The sequence below is a fragment of the Chionomys nivalis genome, chromosome 1, assembly GCF_950005125.1.
Source record: "Chionomys nivalis chromosome 1, mChiNiv1.1, whole genome shotgun sequence".
Taxonomy (NCBI): domain Eukaryota; kingdom Metazoa; phylum Chordata; class Mammalia; order Rodentia; family Cricetidae; genus Chionomys; species Chionomys nivalis.
This window is the reverse complement of record NC_080086.1, coordinates 54876239-54894330: the sequence shown is the minus strand read 5'-3', so window position 1 is coordinate 54894330 and position 18092 is coordinate 54876239. Positions and strand designations below refer to the sequence as shown.

Here is an 18092-nt window from a genome sequence, read left to right as displayed (position 1 = left end):
TATTTCAAACAAAACACACCCCTTTGGCAATCTAGGCAACTACAAGTTAAGTGAGCCAACATCTATGCTTCATAAAATATGGAATGCTTTCATTTTCTGATAGAATCTAACACATGCTGTATTTGTTGTATATAATTTAGTAATGCCTGCATATGGATGTTTTTAATGAGCCCAGTGGCCTTTGTAACACTGCGTATGTGGAAGGATATGAGACCCTTTGAGATTTCTTTCCCTTCTTATCCCCGAGTTTATACAAACTTGCTTTATGCTTACACAGCCAATAACGAAGCAATTTGCCAAAAAAATTTAAGTTAGGACAAACTTTTTTTAAGACTTTGATCATGAGTTTGACTGTAGCCAGATGGCCCTACATAAGACCTTTCTCTCATTATTTTTTAAAATGTCCTTAAATACTAGGATAGAAAAATTAAATTCCTTTGTTAATTAATGTCTTTATTCCTAATATTTAATAAAGCATTGTGTCAGTGAGAGGTTATTTTGTATATATATAGTATGGTCACTAAATATCAAGAGTAAACAAATGAATGATACCTATGGAGCAATTTAGTGGCTGGGGAGATGGCTCAGTAGCTAATATGCTTGCCACTCAATCACGAGGACCCGAGTTCTGATCCCAAGCACCCACTTAAAAAGCTGGGTGTGGTGGTGCACATCTGTAATCCCTGCACTGATGACTTAAGACAAGCATCCTTGGGGCGTTCTGACCAGGCAGCTTAGCTGAATCAGCAAGTTCAAGGTCCAAGGAGAGAACCTGTGTCAGAAGAAAATGCAGAGTGATTGTATTATCACACACAGGAAAGTATGGCATTACAATGTTTATTGTGGAAGACTGAGGTGAGGAGAGAATTGATTGACCAATCCTCATGTCTTTATAACCTATAATCATTAATTATCAAATCAAGAAATTCTTCTGTCATTTATTCTGTCTTCTATGGCACTATTTTGATGTCTATATTTCAAATTCTAAGGACTGTTTAAAAATACATTATCATGTAAAAAGTTGTAATTCCTTAAAACCATTAACATATCTAGTCAGCCTTAAGAATTTTTCAACTGTGTATGTATGTGTGTGTATGCATGTGTGTGTGTTTTATTTTTCTCTTTCAAGTAGTCAGCTTATTCAAATAAAGATCTAAACAGGCTCTGCACAATGCATTTACTTGATGGTGGCTAAGAATGAAATACAAAACCTCACTGCTCCAGAGAGTGTTCCACCAATTGCATTAAATCCTCAGCCAACTTGACATGTTCCTTATGCCTTCTTTATTCTGTAGGTTCCTCCTCTCTTCTCCTGATCATTTTATTCCTTTGTAGCTTATTTGTCATGGAAACCAATTCACTTCAAGCTTTTGAGTCTGAAATGGCACTTCCATGGTGTTAATGTATATATTTTGTCACTTTTTTCTTATAATGTAGTAATTACATCTAAAGGCTTAGTCTGATTGTGTCTGTGTGTGTGCATTTATGTGTGTGTATGTGTGTGTCCATGTTTGTGTGTTTACTATATGCACAAGGCTCTTTCTTTTAGAAGAGCAGAACTCTCTTGTCTTGGGAGATACATACCTGGATGTCTCTCTTCTAGTGAGATTAAGATGAATCTGTGAGTTTAGCTGGAAATGGATGACATTCGCATCACTAAAATACACCCCAAATCTGAAAAACAAAGTATTTTATTTTTTAGTCACAAAGATGCCTTTAAACGGCAAACACATGCATCAATGTGCAAGTATAAACAGTTGCCAAACCAACCCATCTATTTTATTTGTGATCATGTGAAAGCTCTCGTTGTGTTTGTTTTCTGTGAACTGAATTTGAGGCTTTGACTGGGAAACCATAAATCCAGTCTTTGATGATATACGACTTTGCTGAAAGGCCAGATTGGAAAGGGTCCCTGCTAATTTGTCTTCTTAGTGATAAGTGGCAAGCATCCCACTCACTCCTTTCTGGTCTAACACACCACTGACTTCATCCTTCTAAAAAGTTTTCTCTTTCATGCTTAATTTTTGATGAAAAAGGTCTTGCTAGGGACATTCAAATCAGCCAGGTTGCACAGGTCACATCCGACAAGCGCCTCAGGTGTGGGCAGATGAACGAGCGCCTTCTAAGACCGGAGTGCAGCCGCTTCTTCTCACTTTCCCCAGACACTAGTTAGGCCTAATACACTCAGAAGGTTGCTTGTCTAATTTGAACTGCTAGAGACTTTGGCTGGAGGGTAACTCTGTGTCCCCGTGATAAAAGAACACATAAAACAACCCGGTGCCTGATCACTCTCCCTGACTGTCAGTGAATCATGTCTAATAGCACCTCCATGCAGTTTGCGCCAATTTGCCTGCAATGGCATCCTTTTCCGTGGGCTTGCTGCTCAGCAGGCCCTGAAGCAATCTATGAATAACTTCCCAACAGATGCTGTTTATGAATTGAAGCAAATGGCTTCCCTGTTTCTCTTTTTTCTCACTTCAATAATTTTCAGTTACATTACGATGAATATTTATAGTCCTGTAGCAGTGCATAAAAATGGAGACCAAGCAGACCTGGGTATTGTTTCGTACGTGAGTGCTGTTCTAATGGGCTCCGGCTGACTGGTTATAATAATGTTCTGTTGATGGACCAAAAAGAGGATGCAAATGGTAGATGAGTCATTTCCATTCATTGTTTTACCTGGATGGGCAGTGATCGAGAGCAGGCAGCATCCTCTACTCTCCTGCGATGCCTTCCCTTGCCCAAACAACCCAACTTGGAGCATGCCTGGCTCCTAATTTTGACCTTCAAATACTTCCACAGAGTCTCCATCCTTAATTGAAAAACTCACTGGGCTAGTTGGGCACTCTCTGTAACTATTTCTGTTTAAGAATCAAGTAACTCCTGCAGAGGAAGCCATGGCCCACAAAATACAGCAGTCCTCAGAACTGAAACATAAGTCACAAAGAATATGTTGATTTTGATTGCCAGGCCTTTTACAGAAAGTCATTGAGTCACATTTTTTTTTTTTTTACTAAAATGGCTTTTCATGTGTTTCATATTTCTATGCTCTTTTAAATATTACAAAAATGGGAGGACTTATATCTAGTTATTGCTCTTAAATTTTGTTTGAAGGGAATTGCTCTCTCTTCAGTGGCTTATGTTTCAAATAGCTGGTACACCTTCTTGGCATTCCCATTTTACAATAATGAGTTCGTTAACTACCCTATATTTTCCAGACCATTGACTGTGTCATATTGGCCCTCATACAAATAATTGCTTGTTTGGCTATTTGCTTATAAATAAGAGTGTTGAAAATGGTATGTAAATATGTACATGCATGCATAGTGAATATATTGTGAAGCCTCCCAAAATATGTAAATGCTCCCATTTCCTACTTGGGCGTTATGAAATACTCACCAACTACTCAGATAGAACCATATTTATTATGCATGCAAGCCCACAATCTCTTTACCAACTATCATTTGTATGCAACACACAGAAGGTTGTGCTGTAACACAACGGTAAAAATAAAAAAGGCAATTTGAAAAGAAGCCCATTCCTTGCTTTAACTGCAGCAGAGGCTATGAGTGATCTTCCTTCGATACAGTGAAGCATAACCTACAGTTCTGAAATATTCAAAGCGTTAATGAAAAGCCTGAGAATTTAATATTTGATCCAGAATGGTTATTTTTAAAGAAACTGAGATGTAACATAATGTCTCATAGTGATTACCCTACCCCTCAGAATATGGAACTGGAGTCAGTGGGAAAAATTTCAGGCCTGAACTGCAAGGCTTAAGAAGAGAGTATGGCCCCTACATGCTGCCATGGTGCTTTTCTTTTTCTTTTTCCATTACTGCAGTGCCCAGGCTGCAACCTGGGCCTTGTGCATGCCAGGCAAGCAGTCTAGCAAGTCACACCCTGGCCCTCTATTTGCTTTCAACAACACTTAACAAACAATGAAAGCAGTAACCTTAATATGGATCACAGGGTCTCTCACTAAGACACCACCAGTTAACAGAGGTGTGACTGTCATTTTAGATGCTTGTATGCATATGGAACATTTGTAGCTGCACACAGGGGCACTTTTCTTCCTGTGCCATATTTTATAACTCACTGTGGAAAATATCTAAGCCCTTGTTTCCTCTTTGTCCCTGATCTACAATTGGTCACTTCCCTTTTTTCTTGATTTCAAGTCATCCATTTGATTTTCTTCATATTGTTCCTTTATCTTGGAGATAGTTTGGAGTTTCATTGATTATGATTTTGCAACAACACAATGAAGCTTTATGGGGAAAAAGTCACATTTTCTCATGGTCTTTGGGGATAAAAGTGGATGGGAGGATTGGGGTGGTGCTTATCATCAGGGAATGGACCAATTTTCAGGGCAAGGGTGTTGAGAAAATGTGGCTTGATTATGGAAAGCTTTGTGAGGTTTGGGTATTAGGAAGTTGTTGTTTTAGAGTAAGTAGCTAGAAATGCAAGAGGGAAGGTACTGGAGTCCAGCATTAAGCATAAATTTGGGAGCAACAAAGTTCCCAATAGAAACAGTTGGTATTATTGGGCCTGCAAGATATCACATTGGGTAGAGAAGCCTGCCACTAAGCTTGATGCCCTGGGAGGAGAGAACTGATTTTGCCAGCTGTTCTCTGACCTCCACATGTACACAGTGAAATATGAGCACACACGTGTTCACACACAAAGTATATAAAATAGAAATTCAGTTAAGTTTTTAATGAAAAACTTGGGAACACTAAGCCAGAACTAGACCTCACAATGGTGGTGGTGGGGGGGGGGAGTCTGTGGCTCAAAGATGAGGCACAGATCTATCTGAGCTTTGGTTCTTACTACTTTCAGAGGTCAGACCAATGGAAAAATTAAGGAAAGTCAATTGAAACCAGTTTTAAAATATCAAGATAATTGCCGGGTGGTGGTGGCGCACGCCTTTAATCCCAGCACTCGGGAGGCAGAGGCAGGCGGATCTCTGTGAGTTTGAGGCCAGCCTGGTCTAGAAGAGCTAGTTCCAGGACAGGAACCAGAAGCCACGGAGAAACCCTGTCTCGAAAAATCCAAAAAAAAAAAAAAAATCAAGATAATATCCCTATTTTCTAAAAATATCTGCTTATCTCATTTCCTAAATCAAGAGACAGGCCTAAAGGTAATTCTGTGGACTTTGAATACAGGTATATGTAACACTAAAGGTTATTATGTGGACTAGAAGCCTCTATTAATGTGTCACATGAAGCCTCTAGAGCAGGACTGTACAGCCTTCTGGCAATGCCATGATGGTATCTACAAAGGTATCAGGCCACATTCATGCTTATTTTGGGGCACGTGCCATCTGCAGGCTGGAGGTTGGGCATACTTGCCCTAAAGGATGGACATCCCAAAGGATTTCAAACTCCACATTGACAAGAGGTTCCTGCTTGGGCTGTTCCTGTCAATCTCCCTTTCATGAGGAAAAACAACAACAGCAGCAGCAACAACAACAACAACAACAACAAGATTTCCCAGACCAGGTGGAGAATGAACCAGGGATTGTGGAAATCACTTGCATAGTTCTTGTATCTGTGGGTGCCCGAAATTCTAGAAACTTGGACAAATATATCCCTTCTATTTTTATTAAATAATGCCATCAAAGAAACAACTAGTAAAAAAAGATATCACTTGTATTTCTGTACTTTATGGATACCCTATAGAGATAATTAAAGCAATTGATTATTTTTCTCTGTAAAAGTATGCTTTGATACACTGTGATATTAAGTATATTAGTCTTTTTTATTGTATTCAAGGTGATTACATTATTGTTATATTCTTCACATTTATTCTTTTTCATATTTTCTTAGCTGTTTTGTCATATTCCTCCAGCCATTGAAGAAGGAAGTTAAAAAGAAATCCCACACTGGCTCAGAATTGAGTATGATAAAGGGTTATTTATTTAGGGGTAGACTCACAGATCACAGTCTTCTGCAAAAACAAGGAGTAGAAACCAAATCAAGCCACTGGAAGAGAGGCTGGACCAGCACTTTACATTGGCATATATAGTATAAGAGGCCATGCCTAAGTGGGTGGGTAACTTAAAGGCTATTAGATGTAGGATTTCCTACAGCATTTCCCCCCTTTGTTTAAATAAGAAAGTTTTAAGCATAATACAAAATTATATACGATAAGAACAAATATTAGGTATAAAGATAAGAATTACAACTAACATAAACAATATCAAGGAAGAAACGTGATAAATGTCTCAATAATTATCCAATCCTAAGGAGTTTAAATCTTGTATTACAAATAACTTAGCCAAGTCATGAGAGGAAAGTAACTACAACTTCTAGTCTTCAACCCCATCGAAGATCCGAGAAGGGAAATAATATTACTTGAGTAAGCAGGAAGTACAATTATGCGACTTCCAAAATGTACAACAAATGAAAGAGACAACTGGCTACCTGGACAATCATCCAAAGTCTGATTTGCAACATTGGGGAAACCAACTTTGGACCATTTTCAGAAGCAGAAAAAATTTCAAAACCATCTTACCCTGTCTTGGCAAGATTTTGACAGTCTTTTTTCTTGTTTCCTGCTTGTCCTGTCTGAACATAGTGCATTTTGTCAGTGGTCGATGTGTGGGCAGTTCCTTGCCCAAAGGTCAGTTTTGCCAAGAAGAAAACAAACTCCAAGTGTAGTGTCTTTGGTTCTCAAAATTCTCTTGGGAATAGAGCAGTGGGGGAGGCAGGAGCACACGTGTCTCACATCAACAGAACCCTAAGTTATTTAAATGCCATATTCTACAGCTCTTTAAAGTGGTTGAAGATTATCTATCTATGCAGAATGCAATCTCTACGTATCTAAAGAACTTGATTAGTCTAACTATAAGTATGACAAACTATAGGGATGATTATTCACCTATTATTCTTAATGCCTATATAACTTAAAGACTAAGACTTCATATTAGAATATTAAGCAATCTTTAAACAACTGTGCAACAAATGAGGACAATGACATCAAAATGTAAACAATGTATAAGTATCTTGATCAGAGGTAGAAATGTATATTGCAATCCTAAAATTGTATCAATATACAAAATGTCTTAAGCATGCATTCATACAATATGACAAAATAACCTCTTAGGTGTACAAATATTATAGATGAAAATAGGAACATATTCAATATAATTTAAGTTTGTATCAATATAAAAGAATCTAAACCAATATAAATTGCCTATAAATAATAGCTCACAAGTATTCACTCTATTACTCACTATTATTATTGTGAGTAAGCACACACTAATCTATTATCTCATTCAATTTTCCTTTTTTTCCAAAGAGATCCCTGAGCTTACATAATTTCCCCCAACCCACAAACCTATAAAAATTATAATCAACCCCTAAATGATGTCTCTAACCCTAGGACAAACTTTGTTGGTAGAGAGACTATCGTCTTCTAGAATTACTTCCAGCTGTCATGGAGCAATGTCCTTTCTATGGGATTCTGTGAAAGTAAAATGATGGTTAAGTTTTGAGATTATTATCTGGTAAAATTGCAAATACTCTCTGAGTATTTGTTAGGGTTTTTCTGAGGTTCCTTTTTGGAGTTCTGGCCAGAATGTTGTAAAAAAGTGCACCATTTCAGCTAACCAAGTTGGAACCATCTTGAGCAAGCAGCTGGTACCCAAGACAGGTATTATAGTAGCACATTAGCATCATTATGTCATATCAACCAGGTAGAGTTGCTGTGGGGCCCCATCTTCTCCCTGGAAACTTCAAATATTTCTACAGGAAAATTCATTGTTCATTGAGGAAAACTTAAACATTATTTATACAGACATATATCCAGTAAAAGGTACAATAGAGACAAAAATATTTATGAAGAAAAGTAATTTTTTTCTAAATTCTTTTTTTCCTTCTATCCCATACCATAACTTCTGACATGAGACAGAAACTCTGAATTTTCATTTTAACAACATGCTTGGATTTAAAGAAGGACAGAGCCATTGTCCAACTCCAAAGCCAGCTCTATATATTTATATATATATATGTATATATATATATTTAAATGTATTTGTTTTGATCACATGTCCTTATATTTCTTTTTCTTGATGTTCCTTAATGGATAGTTATTTTTCCTTCTGTCAGCATCCAAATATTCAGAGTCTCTTGAACTTTTGAAGATGTGTATTTTTCTGTAAAGACGAGAACTGAACCCTGCCCCAACCCTATATGATTTCCTCACCACCTGCATGGTTGTCACCTCTGTGGATGAGCTGTCATATCTCTTTCTCAGGAGATTTCTCTTTTTCAAACTGAATCTTTATTAATTTTGTTGATATCCATAACTGTTCTTCTCCTGTTGAAACAAGAGAAAGACCCCTTCCCCAATGTAACACATCTCCTCGCTTCCATTGTGAGGTCAACACATCCTTGAAATATGACAGCTGATTTAATTCAGAAGACTTTTCTATTATCTAATGTCTCTCTGCTGCTGTTGTCTCTTTCCCACTAGCATTAAGAAAATTCAAAGTAAATAAAGCATTATGTAATCTATTTCTGGAGGTATTTTCCATCCCTTACTGTTTGTTTAACATATCCTTTATATTTCCATTTGATCTTTCTATAACTGCCTGACATGTAGGATTGTGTGGTATACCTGTAATATGATTTATATTATAATAAGCAAAAAAACTATGTTTCATTTTCTTAGAGACATATGCTGGATCATTATCTGTCTTTACTTGTGCAGCTATACCCATGATGGCCATAACTTCTAATAAATGTGTGATTATTGAATCAGTCTTTTCTGAGCTCAAAACAGTTTCCCAATGGAAACCTGAATAAGTGCCAATGGTGTGGTGTACATATTTTGATTTTCCAAATTCTGCAAGTGGAACACATCCATTTGCCAGATTTCATTCCTTTGAGTACCCTTTGGGTTACTTCCTGTGGGTAGTGGTGTTTGATTATAGAAAAAGCAAGTAGGGCACACTTTATAATCTCCTTAGTTTGTTGCCATGTAATGGAAAATTCTTTCTTTTGTAATGGAAAAACTTTGCTATTGACATGATGTTTCTTATGAAATTCTGAGGCCTTCAACACATTTCCAAACAATAATTGATTAATTTCTGCATTACCTTGTACTAGAGGACCTGGCAGACCCATATGAGATCAGATGGGTATTATGTATATGGGTCAGAGCCTATTTCTGATTATATCTTGAACCTATATAAATAATGAAGTCAATTCTGTATCATACTTTATAAATCTAACAGCTTCAATATGTAAGACAACTCTTTCTGCATATTGTGAATCAGTAACTGTATTAAGAGGTTCTTTAAAACTACAATGAGAATAGTATATAGTTCTGCCTTTTGGACAGAATTATAAGGGCTTTGTTCCACCTTACTTAAATCTTCTGATTTGTAACCTGCCTTTCCTGATTTATTTACATCAGTATAGAATGTATGGACTCCAGTTATAGGTATGTCCCATACAATGTGGGGAAGGATCCAAGTGGTTCTTTTTTTATAAAGCTAATTCTATCACTTTTGGGATAATTGATATTAATCTCTCTTAAAATATAGCACAAGATCTTTGCCATGGTTCATTTTCTTCCCATAATTTTTAAATTTTATCAGTAGTAAAAGACACTATAATCTCTGCTGAATCTATACCTGCTAGTTGATAAAGTCACAATTATCCTTTTATAATCAATTCAGAGATTTTTCCACATAAATTTTTAATTTTTTATGGTTTATATGGTAAAAATATCCATTCTAAGATAATATCTTCCCTTTGCATTAAGCTTCTTGTAGGAGAAATTCTGGAAGGCAATATGATTAAAATGCAATTAAGATTTGGATTCACCCTATCCACATGTGCCTCCTGTATTTTTTCTTCAACAACAATCAATTCCTTTTCTGCTTCAGCTGTTAATTTTCTGGGACTATTTAAGTCTTTGTTACCATCTAAGGTTTTGTTTAAATGAACTATTAGGTCAGGTGTTATCCCAACAGCCAGTCATAGACTGGAAATGTCTCCTAACAATCTTTGAAAGTCTTTAAGAGTCTGCAATCATTCTCTCCTAATTTGTGCCTTTTGTGTTCTAATTTTTTGTATACCTATTTTATAACATAGGTAACTGACAGAATCTCCTCTCTGTATTTTTTCAGGAGCAATTTGCAATCCCCATTTTGGCAGAACTTCTTTAGTTCTTTAAACATTCTAAAGGATCTCTGTTTGAAGCAGATAGCAAAATGTCATAACCGTAACGGTAAATTATAGATTTAGGATTTTTTTTTAACCTTATTATTTCCAATGGCTGACTTACAAAGTATTGGCATAGGGTGGGATGGTAACTTAAAGGCTACTGTCTGTGGAAATTCCCACAGCAAACCATGTATTTGTCCGTCCATCTTTTATTTGAAATATAGCGTTTGCTGAGCAATGGCTGGCAGATAGTAGTTAGAGACTCTTTGGTAAATAAGATAGGATTTGAATTCACTCTCAGAGGTACTCCCCCTAAGAAGGTTTCTAGAAAAGCAAAACACTTGTTAAAATACAATGGGACAAATGCCATAATAAGTCATAGCAGTGATACCCAGCTGGGCCTGGGTTTCTCCGTTAGAGATGGTACTAGGGTTGTAGACAGAGATGTCCAAGTGAAGGGTAGGCTAGCATCAGCAGAAATTCAGAATGATGGGTCTCAAAGTTCCATGCAGAGAGGGCTGGGAGTGTGAAGATCACACTGTAGGGAAGCTCCTGGCCTGGTCCTGAGATGGAAGAATGGTGTGTAGTCTGTTGTCATGTGCAGTGGGTGTGTGGGAAGCCCTGAGGATATGGGGACCTCAGAGACCAAAAGTGAGAAATAGTCAGATATGTGTGGACCTGACTTTAAAGGGTTGTGTTACACCTTCAGAGTCTGTCATTCTGAGGGTAATGGGGAGATAATTGGGTTTCAGGAAGACTTAAATGACATTTTCAGTTTGGAATAGTGTGAACATAGCATAGCAGACAGACTGGGAAAGCCAGACCAAAGTCAGAGAGACCACTTGGAAAGTGGCCAGGGTACCCTGGTGAGGTGATGGTCGCTTGAACTGAGGGAGTCAAGAGAAATTCTCAGATGGGAACATTATGTTGCTTTATGCTATGTTCAATTGCTTCACAATATGGAAGCAATCCCAATAGCAGAAGGGCAGATCCAACTCTTCCTCAATCTCCTCAGAAACTTCATTGTCCAGCTTTTTCATATTTTCTTCTTTGTTTATCTTACCCCTTTACTATGCAGATCTTTCATATACACCTTTATAAATTTTATTAAAATTGCTATACTCTTCAAGCCCTGTGTTAGGAATATAGACTTGGTATTGGACACATATAAGGTTAAATCCTGGTCCTGTTGTCAAATATTTAAGTATCACAGGCAAACTTTTTAACAGGTATTTCAACCTTCTCATTTTTAAGACACAACTAATAATCACAGCACACGGAAACAACATTTACTGTGGTGTTAAGACCAACAACTACTCTATCAGAGTAATCAATATAGTTTTTGATTCCTTACAACTACAGAAAGGTTCAGACTTTATAATTAACACTCCCAGAGATCCCAGTATATGTAGAGAAGAGGTATACTGGTTAATGTTTTTGTAAGTTTGTCATAAATACAAAACCTAACATTATGAGGAAATATAAAGCAATTATGTTATTAGGAAAAATAATTAGACTTTGTAAAAGATTAATGCAATCTGGCAGCTATAGATCTTAAATTATTTTAGATTGCATATAAACCTTACATTATTTTGTTCATGCAATTCAACAACAAGAGGTTATATGTATTTAAAAATGATTGTTGCTCAAGTCATCCTAAAAGCATGCATTTTTAAACAGTATATTTTAAGCAGCCCAGAAGGAAACTTCTGGTAATGTTAATTTCTCATGGAAATTACTTTTTTTGTCTCTGGACAAAGAGTTCAGAGCCAATCAAAAACCAATCAATATAAACTCTAATGTAAGCCATAATTAAGGTTGACAAATAGGTTCTTGAATGGTGTTAAATAATGCATTTATAAAAATAGAAATCAAAAGTCACAGAAGCCAAGGCATCAGTATCAGAGAGATGCCTGCTGGAGACATTCTTGCTTTTCACTACAAACTTTGATGGACATCTGTTAGTGACCCCAAAGCCTTATGGTGGTGTTTTAAAGGTACCCTGGGTTCCCTCGTGTAGATGATCCATTTTAGCCAGCTCTTGATGTGAGTTTAGTTGCTGTGTGGATAGGGTCACTGGGTTCTGAGAAATCCCTGTGGGATGCATAGGCAGGTAGTTCCCTGATGTGTGTGGATCTTAGAACTTGGAGGCCTGATAGGCATCTCTCTGACATTACCAATGGTCTTGATGTCAGTATCTTAAGATTTCACACAGAGCAGTGACATATCGGCTACCCATTGCAGAGAGCATTTGTAGGGGAGTATTTCCAACAGTTAAGTCAGGGGAGGATTTAGAATAGCACTGCTAACACAACGGCAACATTGTTGGAAAGCAAAGAACAGTTATGCCACATACCTTGAGGGGGCATTACTTCCATATTCCCTTACTATACAATATAAACATGAAAGCAACACATACCATATTCTCACTTTATGAAGCTGTCATAAAGATCAATTTGTTTGTAAAGGGGCTGAACATTTAGAAGAAAGGTATACATTTATTACATCTTTGTGTCAGGTTGTTTATATTTAAGTAGGAACTGTGCTCTGGAAGTAAAGTAATCCCTTTAAGCACTCAGCATTTCTAATGAGTTATTTAATGCTTTATGTTTGTGATGTGCTCTGTGATCAATAAAGTACAGATAAAAAGCATTCTATAAAGCTGTAGCTTATGTTATGAAATAACACAAATTTAGGTTGATGACTATGATTTGTACTAAAGTAAATTTCTCTTCGGAGTTACCAGCTGTTGATTTTATATTTTTCTGTTTGAAGGAGGTTTTCAAAGGGATCTTCACATCTAATGGATGCCCACAGAGATCATTGTCTTTGAAATTCAAACTGTATCCTGTTTGCACTACTCACTCCGAATTGGCCTCTAGGAATGACTTCCAGTTTCACTGAGAATTGGTTGTTTGTTTTCGGTAGTTTCAGACAGGGGACTGGAGACATGTATGAATCAGACTTTCTGAGTACAAAAGATGGCTGTACCCAAATCAAGTGCCAGGTGGCAGGAACTACCTTGTTGGGAGTTAGAATGAAAATGCCTGCACTTGTCTGCCACATGGCACCTTCAGCTAGAAGACCCTCTGCATCAGTTTTTTTTTTTTTTTTTTTTTTTTTTTTTTTTTTTACTTATTTATTTATTTTTAATCTTTTTTAATTAAAATTTCCACCTCCTCCCCATTTCCCATTTCCCTCCCCTCCTCCCAAATATTGCCCTCCCCCCACTTCCCTCCCCCTATCCCCACTCCTCTTCTCCTCCCCCCACTCCATTCCCCCTCCCTCTCGATACTGAAGAGCAGTCCAAATTCCCTGCCCTGCGGGAAGACCAAGGTCCTTCTATCTACGTCCAGAAAGGTGAGCGTCCAAACAGGCTAAGCTCCCACAAAGCCAGTTCATGTATTAGGATCGAAACCTAGTGCCATTGTCCTTGGCTTCTCATCAGTCTTCATTGACCGCCATGCTCAGAGAGTCCGGAATCAACCCATGCTTATTCAGTCCCAGACCAGCTGGCCTTGGTGGGCTCCCAATAAATCAGTTCCACTGTCACAGTGGGTGGGTGCATCCCTCGTGGTCCGAACTTGCGGGTGAGGTGGCATGGGGCAAAGGGGAAATGGGATGAGAAATATGAGAAGGGGAGGATGGGAGGAGCTCGGAGGATTGGGATGGTTGGGATATAGGAAGGATGGATACGGGAGCAGCGAAGTATATATCCTATCTAAGGGAGCCATCTTAGGGTTGGCAAGAGACTTGACTCTTGAGGGGTTCGCAGGTGTCCAGGAATATGTCCCCAGCTGGTACCTTGGGCAACTAAGGAGAGGGAACCTGAAATGACCCTATCCTATACTGATGAATATCTTGCATATCACCTTAGAACCTTCATCTGGCGATGGATCGAGGTAGAGACAGAGTCTCAATTTGGAGCAACGGTCTGAGCTCTTAAGGTCCAAATGAGGAGCAGAAGGAGGGAGAACATCTGCATCAGTTTTTGTCCTCAGTCAGCCTCCAGGCTCAGACTGCCTTGTGCTTGCATTGCCCAGATTGTCACAGGTCTGGTTAAAGCCTGTGGTTCAATTCTTGACTGTCTCATGTGTATAGATATGCTTTTCGTGAATGTGCCAGACCTGTCTGGGAACACTGACATACAGGATCCCCTGACTTTCTCACTCTCTTCATAATGAATGTATTTGCTTTCTAATGTAATGCACAGGCTATCTGGAATCCACTCCATTTCCAGCTCTACTCAAAGTAATAAAAGCCACCAGTGGGGCATCTTTAAGGAGCAGAACACAGTGTACAAGCTGTTTAAATATCATGTCTCACTTCTGCTGGAAGCTTACAGGACAAGCCTGTACAATGCTCTTCCGTTTTAAAGAGAAATTTAACCCACAGCTCAGGATGCTTAAGTGCTTTGCTCAAGATGTAAAAATCCAATATCAAATTCAAGTGTGTTGACCCTTCACTATACATGATGGCTTCTACCTGCCAGTCATACATACGTGGTGGTTATAGGTACACATTTACCACCTGTGTAATGAGAGGTTACAGCAAATTGATTCTGGAGCTGCTTTCAATAATACAAGATCTTGATCCCATTATTTCAGTACTTCTCTAGTGTCTTTTTGACTTTATCTCTACCCAAAATATTTAGCTCATAAATTACAAGCATCTTAAAGAAAACCTATTAAGGAGAGAGTTTTGCCTTAGCCTTCTCTTAGTGAAAGCCTGGGAGGTGGCACTTTCAAACACTGCTGATGAGCTCGCTCCCTTCCCAGAGGTCAAACAAAAAAAATCCCTCATGAAGCTAGTGTGTGTCGGGGAGACACATTGTTCAGTAAATGAAATAGCACGAGGACCTGAGTTTTAACACCTAGAACCCATGTGTCCTGGCATGTGCTTACAATCACAGTGCTGGGGAGCTAGAGAAAATAGAAGCCCCTGACTTACTGGCTGCCCAGCCTAAGTGTTTGGCAAGTTCCACACTGAGAGTGTTTTCTCAAACCCCAAACCAAATGTTAGAACAAACAGTAAGAACCTGTCGGTGGTGCTTATGGTGAGCAGCACCTGGGGTTGTCCTCTGGCTTCCACGTTCAGGTGCGCACATATGCATGTGCACCTAGAGCGGAGGTAGATTTACTAATTGTAAGGCCGTGGATGCTTTTATTTTATTCCAAAAATTATCAGGACAGAATTTTATTTCTTTACTTTAAAATTGTCTACAGTGCCAGATCTGAAGCAATCAGCTAAAAAATTTATTTTTAAGAGAGACCTGTTGCGTCTGTAGGGACAGCCCCTGGGAAGATACACAGCAGAGCCCTTCCTTAACTCAATTAGGAGCACTACAAGTGAGAACTCCATTTCCTCATGTTTTCTCCCAGCATGAGATGACTCAGCCAGAAATAGCGAGATAATATCGCAGATGTTCCTTTGCTCGAATAGCTGGTTATTGCTTATCTCGATGATATTTTAATACAAACACACAACTGTTCACCCTGTTTTATGGCTGTCAGGACTTTGCTTCATATTTAACAAATGGAAGTTTATGAGCAGATGTATCATTGACTCGGGCTTTCTTTCCCCGTCATTATGTTACATGGAAAAGCTAAATGCTGGAGAGGGAACTAGCCACATCTGCACCAATAGACTCCGGGATTCAAGTCACCTGTCCGGATGAGCTTTATTCTCTCCTGTTAGCAGCAAAAGATCAAAATTGCTCTCTACGATCCTAAGCAAATGACAATGGGGTATGATTACTATCACCACTTTCCTCGGGTATGTATAGAAAAGCAAAAGAATTCCCTGCATCATCATCATCTTCAAATGAGCCCCCCCCCCCCTTCTGATCGAGCTTAGTGGGCTCAGCAACGTAGCAGGCTTACATGGCTTTGAGGTTTTTGACCCTGATGGGGGATTAATTTAGCTCTGTGACCCTAAAGTGGTTCCTTACAATGTGTGTGTGTGTGTGTGTAAGTCACAGATCATTGTCACTTGTCTTTCCCAGTCCTTCTCTAGTCTTTTTCCTTCCTTCCTTCCTTCCTTCCTTCCTTCCTTCCTTCCTTCCTTCCTTCCTTTCTTTCTTTCTTTCTTTCTTTCTTTGTAGGTGTGATGTGTAATGTTGCTCAACAAATAGCAGGATTTGTATGTGTGTGTCATTTGTGTTTGTGTATGACTCTCTCTCTCTCTCTTCGTGTGTGTGTGTGTTCATGTAGAAATTGGAGGTTGAGGTCCAATGACTTCCTGAGTTCTCCTCTTTATTTTTGAGAAAGGCTATCTCACTGAATCTGCAGCTTACTGACTTGGTTACACTACCTGGCCGAGAATGTCAAGGATCCTTGTGTCTCTGCCTGACTATCACTAGGATTACAGCTATACACTACCACACCTGACTTTTTATGTGGGTGCTGGGGATTGGAATTCAAGTCTTCGCGCTTATGTGGCAAATTCTTCACTGACTAAACCTTCTCCCTAACTTCCCCCAAACAATAGATCTTATTAGATAGAGCAGAAAGGATTTCATGCTTCAAAATGTCTCTATTGCAACTTGTGCAAGTCATTAAAAATCCTGGACCTTTTGAAGTTAGCTAGGCCATGTGATTAGATTGGGAAAACGAAATGCAAAAGGAAATGACACATAGACAAAGTTCTAGTATCAAGCAGTGTCATTGGCCAACTCCTCAGCACTTTCCTTCCTCTCTACTATGCCGATAAAGTCCTAGCATGGGCTGCTACCTTACACAGGAAGTGTATAAGAGTGACCCACAGTTCAGCTTATAGTTGTAAGACAAAGTTATAAAATGTAACCAACAAATGAAACTTTGTGGCAAGTTAATGAGAAATTAGGATTGTTTTTTAAATCATAAAAATTACTGTGAATTAATTGACATACAAACTTAATGGTGAGTATATATGGTGACTCATTCTTATCCCCCACCTCTTTCTTGCCACCAAGACTCATTCTTAAAAATAATGTGTTTAGTGCTTCTTTGAGAGTTTCATACAATGTATTTTGATTACATTCACCCCTTCCAACTCCCTTAAACCATAAAGTTCAGTTTATATTGGCTAAGTACTCTTGGATATGGAGACAACCTGGCATACGGTCAACCTATCTTTGGTCGCACAACTAATGAAAATTGACCCTCCCTGTACTAGCAGTTATACAATGCTAATAGCTTCTCAGCTAGAAGTGATCTTTGCACCCTCCTACCTCCTGCAGGCTGGGATTTTGTCTGCTTGTAACTTTTGTCTGTCTTGTGCATGCTGCCCCAATTGTTGTGGGTTCAGATGTGCAACTGCCCTGTTGTGTATGGTAAACACTATTTCCCTGTAGTCATCTATCACCCCCGCTTATTGTAATCTTTGGACATCCTCTTTCTGGAAGATTCTCTGAGTCCATATGGAAGGAGTGTGATGTTGAGCCCCCATGTAGGGCTCAACACTCCAAAATCTCTTATTTTCTGCATGTGACTAAATATGGGTCATTTTTGAAGGCCTCCTCTTTAGTATCAAGTGTCCTCTTAAAAACTGAAGATATAGGGACTGGATAGGTAATGCAGCAGTTAAGAGTACTTGCTGCTCTTCTAGAGGACCCAGGTTCTATTCTCAACACCCACATGTAAGTTTACAAGTGTCTAACACTGATGCTCTCTTCTGGCCTCTGCAGGCACCAGGCATGCATATGGTACACAGACATACATTTAGCTGTAACTTTCATACATATAAGATTTTAAAAAATAAAAAATGGAGCTACATTCCTAAAAGTACATACAAGATAAAAGTAATTGACATTTTTCAAGTATGTACTATATGTTATACCCAGCACTACATAAACGAGGTATGGTAGCACGTGCCTGTAATCCTAACACTTAGGAAGTAGAGATAGGAGGATTGGGGATTCAAATCAACCTCAGCT

At 38.5% G+C, this 18092-nt stretch overlaps 1 long non-coding RNA gene across 1 annotated transcript in view; it reads right to left on the bottom strand.

Annotated features, from left to right (window-relative positions):
• Positions 1–558: 558 nt before the first annotated feature.
• LOC130889424 (uncharacterized) overlaps positions 559–18092 on the bottom strand; it is a 154053-nt gene continuing 136519 nt past the window's right edge. Inside the window, exons 3-4 of the long non-coding RNA XR_009058556.1 lie at positions 1585–1674; positions 559–772 (exon numbers count right to left, since the gene is read on the bottom strand). This is a non-coding gene — a long non-coding RNA (uncharacterized LOC130889424). The remainder of the gene's footprint in view (positions 773–1584; positions 1675–18092) is intronic.